Raw genomic sequence first — 6,513 nt, 5'->3', positions numbered from 1 at the left:
TCACAGAGACACAGAGACACACTGCAACACACACACAGCCAGCCCACACTACTATGGAGGACACTCACCCCGCAACACGCACACAAAAATGGAAAACCAGACTCACTCTGCAACCTACAGTATGTACCACCAGACACAGAAACACCGAGACAGAGACTCGTAGCAGCACACACACACACCATAGTCCGCAAAGAAACTACAAGACAGACACAACCCTGCAACACACACTTCACCAAAGTCAGAAACAGATGTATATCATACAAAACATACGTGCGGCCGGGCGCGGTGGCTCATGCCTGTAATCCCAGCACTTCGGGAGGCTGAGGTGGGCGACTTGTGGTCAGGGGTTAAAGACCAGACTAGCGGCCGGGCATGGTGGCTGAAGCCTGTAATCCCAGCACTTTGGGAGGCGGGTGGATCACGAGGTCAAGGGATCGAGACCATCCTGGCCAAAATGGTGAAACCCCATCTCTACTAAAAATACAAAAATTAGGCCGGGCGCGGTGGCTCAAGCTTGTAATCCCAGCACTTTGGGAGGCCGAGGCGGGTGGATCACAAGGTCAAGAGACCAAAACCATCCTGGTCAATATGGTGAAACCCTGTCTCTACTAAAAAAAAAAAAATACAAAAAAAAATTAGCTGGGCACGGTGTCGCATGCCTATAATCCCAGCTACTCAGGAGGATGAGGCAGGAGAATTGCCTGAACCCATGAGGCGGAGGTTGCGGTGAGCCGAGATCGCGCCATTGCACTCCAGCCTGGGTAACAAGATCGAAACTCCGTCTCAAAAAAAAAAAAAAAAAAAAAAAAAAACCCACAAAAATTAGCTGGGCATGGTGGCACGCACCTGTAGTCCCAGCTACTTGGGAGGCTGAGACAGGAGAATTGCTTGAACCCAGGAGGCGGAGACAGCAGTGAGCCGAGATCGCACCACTACACTCCATCATAGGAGATAGAGTGAGACTTCATCTTAAACACAAAAAACGGCCAGGCGCGGTGGCTCAAGCCTGTAATCCCAGCACTTTGGGAGGCCGAGGCGGGTGGATCACAAGGTTGAGAGATCGAGACCATCCTGGTCAACATAGTGAAACCCCGTCTCTACTAAAAATACAAAAAAAAAATTAGCTGGGCATGGTGGTGCATGCCTGTAATCCCAGCTACTCAGGAGGCTGAGGCAGGAGAATTGCCTGAACCCAGGAGGCGGAGGTTGCGGTGAGCCGAGATCGCGCCATTGCACTCCAGCCTGGGTAACAAGAGCGAGACTCCGTCTCAAAAAAAAAAAAAAAAAAAAAAACCAACACAAAAAACACCCATGCACACCACCTACACACTCAGACACTGAGACAAACACATTCACTGCACCACACGCAAACACACAATCTGTGACACACGACAAAAAAGACACTTATCCTGCAGACACACATCTTTCACCAGAGACACAGAAACATGAGAGAAACATGTTAAACATGCTGAGCAAACACAGCACCTGCAGCACACAGCTTAGCACCACACAGAAATGCAGACACAGACCCACACCCTGCACCCACCACACTCACAGAACACACATCATCCTTCAGACACACACACACACACACACACACACACACACCCACACCCTCTGACACACAGAAACACCAAGGGGTCCTCACTCTGCAACCACAGACGCCTTCTACCAGACACACAGAAACAGCAACTCACACAACCTGCAACACGCACATGTGCCACCAGAGCTGACTGGATACTGAGACACGTGCCCGTCACCGGAAACACAGAAGTGCGCCCATTCTACAGGCAGACGGCATGCACAGCAGCCAGGCCCTGCTAAGCTTGGTGGCGGGCACCCACCCTAAAATGCAGGCACCGTGCTAGAAACAGATCATGAGGCCCAGCGTGGTGGACCACACCCGTCATCCCCACACTCTGGGAAGCCAAGGCAGGAGGCACACTTGAGAACAGGAGCTCAGCTCATATTTGTGGTTTTCCACCCTGCAAATACACACACAGACACGCCACCAGGCACACACAGGGGTAACACGTCCACTCCTCCACACACCGGAATGCCAAAGCCGCTGGCAGTACTGAAATGCATCTCAGCCCTGGGCTCCAGGGAAACGGTGCTCACTGAGAAATTGCCCCTTCCTTTGTGTTCTGAGAGATAGTGAGCCTGGAAGGAGCATTTTGCCCTCATTCATTCCAAGATCTCACCTCCAGCCTTCCGTGGGGGTCTCTTATTTACCAGGCCCCTCCTTCCTCATTGGTGAATTTTCTGCCCATTGCAGTAGCCTGAATAAAGGCATCTCCTTACGTGTCTGGTGCATCCCCCCGCAGTCTTTGTGCCCTGACATGGCATGGGTTGGACTTACCTTTCCATCCTCGGTGACTGCAACCAGGTGGTGACCTCTCCGAGACCCACAGCCTGCCCCTGACTGGAAGGGACCTTCAGTGAGTTCGACTCTTGTTGTTTGTTCCTGGCTTTTGTCTGTTGGTAGCACAGTGACCATTTTATTTTTATTCTTTCTATTTCATGGTCTGACCATTTGGTGATCTCTTTAAACAGACTGATGGTTTATAGAGGTCTTGTATCTGTTGGGTGAGAGACGACAGTGTGTGTTTTTTTTTCTGTTGGGTGAGAGATGACAGTGTGTGGTTTTTTGAGAAAAGACAGTGAGTCTTTTCTGGGCCGGGCGCGGTGGCTCACGCCTGTAATTCCAACACTTTGGGAGGCCGAGGCAGGTGGATCACCTGAGGTCAGGGGTTCAAGACTAGCCTGGCCAACGTGATGTAACCTCATCTTTAAAAAAAAAAAAAAAAAAAAAAAAAAAAAAAAAAAAAGAGTCTTTTCTGTTTATTTGTTTATTTGAGTTTAGTTAAAAATTAGGGCCGAGATTGGTGGCTCACACCTATAATCCCCGTGCTTTGGGAGACTGAGGTGAAAGGATCACTTGAGGCTCAAAATTCAAAACGAGGCTGGACAACATAGCAATCCCACATCTCTTTTTTTTTTTGAGATGGAGTTTCGCTCTTGTTACCCAGGCTGGAGTGCAATGGCGCGATCTCGGCTCACCGCAACCTCCGCCTCCTGGGTTCAGGCAATTCTCCTGCCTCAGTCTCCCAAGTAGCTGGGATTACAGGCACGCGCCACCATGCCCAGCTAATTTTTTGTATTTTTAGTAGAGACGGGGTTTCACTATGTTGACCAGGATGGTCTCAATCTCTTGACCTCGTGATCCACCCGCCTCGGCCTCCCAAAGTGCTGGGATTACAGGCATGAGCCACCATGCCCGGCAATCCCACATCTCTTAAAAAAAAATAAAAAATTTAGCCAGGCATGGTTGTGGTGTGCACCTGTAGTCCCAGCTACTCCAGAGGATGAGGTGGGAGGATCCCTTGAGCCAGGAGTTTGAGACGCACCACTGTACTCCAGCCTGGGTGACAGAATGAGACCCTGTCTCTAAAACAATCCAAGAATTTGTACCCAGTGGGAAGATGTTTTGGAGATGTGGTCAGCCACGTACATGGGCGGAGTTGTGTTTTCATGAAGGCTTCATTTAGGTGGGTTGGATTGGCTGTCATATGCACAGGTAAGCGACGCACCCAATCGTTAGTATGCTTGAAAACTGGCCTGTTCCTTGGGTGGGGCTTACATGCAGATGACTGGTAAAGCCTCCTGAGAGAGCCCTGGGATCCGGGCCAGGGTTAGGAGGGAAGGGGTTAGGGCTACAGTCAGGAGGGCAGAGGTTAGGGCTAGGGTTAGGAGGGCCACCTGCAAGAGTTGAAAACAAGTTAGTGAATCTGTGGCGGTTGGGCTGCCAGGAGGAAAAGGAGGAGTGGGAAGGGCCCGAGGAAGCCCTTTGACAGGGATACAGTAGGTCGACCAGGCTGGAGCAGTCGCTACTCCGAGGCGCGATGCCTATAGTGACGCGCTCCATTTTCCTCGGGGGTAGGCTCTCCCCTCCATAGGTGGCCTAGTGGCAGAGGCCACGATACTGATGCTGGCTTCTGTGTGGACCTGGATGGGCACAGCGTACTACAGCGCAGAACTCTGGGTCACGCGATTCTCCCGCCTCAGCCTCCGGAGCAGCTGGTATCGCAGGCAAGCGGGGCGCCGGCCCTTGGAGCTCAGAACCGCCCTTAGGAGTGACTTCGTCGGGTACCTGGCAGCCAGTGGCGACGGGACATGGGATCGTGCTGCCATCTGGTGGCTAGAGCGGTAGTTGCTTCTTTTTCTTTTTCTTTCTTTCTTTCTTTTCTTTCTTTCTTCCTTTCTTCCTTCCTTCCTTTCTTTCTTTCTCTTTCTGTCTCTTTCTTTCTTTCTCTTTCTTTCTTTCTTCCTTTCTTTTTTCTTTCTTTCTTTTTCTTCTTTCGAGGCAAGCAAGACCTCACTCTGGCCTAAGCTGGACTTCAGTCACTCAACAATGGCTCATTGCCGCTTCCACCTTCCTGGCTCAAAACAATGGCTCATTGCAGCTTCAATCCTCCCACCTCAAAGTGCTGAGGTTACAGGTGTGAGCCACCGCAACAGGCCAGTAGCATCTTTTTTTTTTTTTGAGACAGAGTCTCGCTCTGTCACCCAGGCTGGAGGGCAGTGGCACATTCTTGGCTCACTGTAACCTCTACGTCCTGGGTTCAAGCAATTCCCTGCCTCAGCTCTCTGAGTAGCTGGGATTACAGGTGCCTACCACCACGCCCAGCTAATTTTTTTTGGTATTTGTAGTAGAGATGGGGTTTCGCCATGTTAGCCAGATTGGTCTTGAACTCCTAACCTCAGGTGATCCACTCACCTTGGCCTCCCAAGGTGCTGGGATTACAGGCTGAGCCAGCACGCCCAGCTTTTTTTTTTTTTTTTTTTTTTTTTTGAGACCAAGTCTCACTCTATTGCCCAGGTTGGAGTGTAGTGGCACGATCTTCGCTCACTGCAACCTCCACCTCCCAGGTTCAGTAGCTGGGATCACAGGCATGTGCCACCATACCGGCTATTTTTTGTGCTTTTAGTAGAGACAGGGTTTCACCATCTTGGCCAGGCTGGTCTTGAACTCCTGACCTCAAGTGATCTGCCTGCCTCCAATTCCGAAAGTGCTGGGATTACAGGCTTGAGGCACTGTGCCCAGCTGGTAGCATCTTTGAAGAGCCCAAACAAGTGTGGGTAACAGACTGGGAGAACTTCAGCCCGGTTCTTTTTGTGCTGCCCAGTGGGGCCTGCTACAGGGATGTGGTGTCCCAGGCCCACATTATCCCCTCAAAGTCGGCATAGCCAGGTGAGAAAAGCCAGAAATCAACCATAAATACTGTGCAGTTCCATATATGTGGAGTATCTAGAGGAGTCAAATTCATAGAGACAGGCCAGGTGTGGTGGCTCACACCTGTAATCTCAGCATTTTGGGAGGCCAAGGCTAATGGATCACCTAAGGTCAGGAGTTCGAGACCAGCCTGGCCAACATGGTGAGACCCCCCCCCTACTAAAAATACAAAAATTAGCTGGGCGTGGTGGTGCGTGCCTGTAATCCCAGCTACTTGGGAGGCTGAGGGAGGAGAATCACTTGGACCCAGGAGATGGAGGTTGTAGCGAACCAAGATTGCGCCACTGTCATGCCAATGCACTCCAGCCTGGGTGACGAGTGAAACTTTGTCTCAAAGAAAACAAACAAACAAGCACACAAAAACCATAAAAAATTAGCTGGGTGTGGTGATACATGCCTGTAGTACCAGCTACTCAGGAGGCTGAGGTAGGAGAATGGCTTGAACCTGGGAGGCACAGGTTGCAGTGAGCTGAGATCATGCCACTGCACTTAAGGCTGGTACATAGAGCAAGACTCCATCTCAAAAAAAAAAAAAAAAAAAAAAAGAAAAAAAAAAGAAAGAAAAAGAAAAAACAATTGTAGAAACAGAAGATGGGACCTTGGTTGCCAGGGGCTGGGAGGGATAAGAATCAGTGTTTAATGGGGCAGAGTTTCAGTTTTGGGTGATTGAAAAGATTCTAGAAATAGATGGCAGTGAATGTACTTAATGCCACTGAACTGTACACTTAAAAATGACTAAAATAGGGCTCACTTCGGCAGCACATATACTAAAATCGGAACAATACAGACAAGATTCAGATGGCCCCTGACCAAGGATGACATGCAAATTCGTGAAGCATTCCATATTTTGAAATAGATCTATAGATCAATGGAACAGAATGGGGGCCTCAGAAATAACACCACATGTCTACAACCATCTGATCTTTGACAAAGCTGACAAAAGCCAGCAATGGAAAAGTGATTCCCTATTTAAATAAATGGTGCTGGGAAAACTGGCTAGCCACATGCAGAAAACAGAAACTGGACCCCTTCCTTACACCTTATACAAAAAGTAATTCAAAGTGGATTAAAGACTTAAATGTAAAACCCAAAACCACAAAAATTCTGGAAGAAAACCTAGGCAATACCATTCAGGACATAAGCATGGGCAAAGACTTCATGACTAAAACACCAAATACAATTGCAACAAAAGACAAAATTGACAAAAGAGATCTAAT

At 49.3% G+C, this 6,513-nt stretch overlaps 1 non-coding gene across 1 annotated transcript; it reads left to right on the top strand.

The window, feature by feature from the left end:
* Window positions 1-6,039: 6,039 nt before the first annotated feature.
* Window positions 6,040-6,146, top strand: LOC120361086 (U6 spliceosomal RNA). The gene has a single exon (XR_005577446.1). It is a non-coding gene; the product is annotated as a U6 spliceosomal RNA (small nuclear RNA).
* The last annotated feature ends 367 nt before the right edge of the window (window positions 6,147-6,513 follow it).

This window comes from Saimiri boliviensis, chromosome 21 (genome assembly GCF_048565385.1).
Source record: "Saimiri boliviensis isolate mSaiBol1 chromosome 21, mSaiBol1.pri, whole genome shotgun sequence".
Classification (NCBI taxonomy): domain Eukaryota; kingdom Metazoa; phylum Chordata; class Mammalia; order Primates; family Cebidae; genus Saimiri; species Saimiri boliviensis.
Note: the sequence above shows the minus strand (reverse complement) of the source record. Positions and strands in the feature narration are given on the sequence as shown.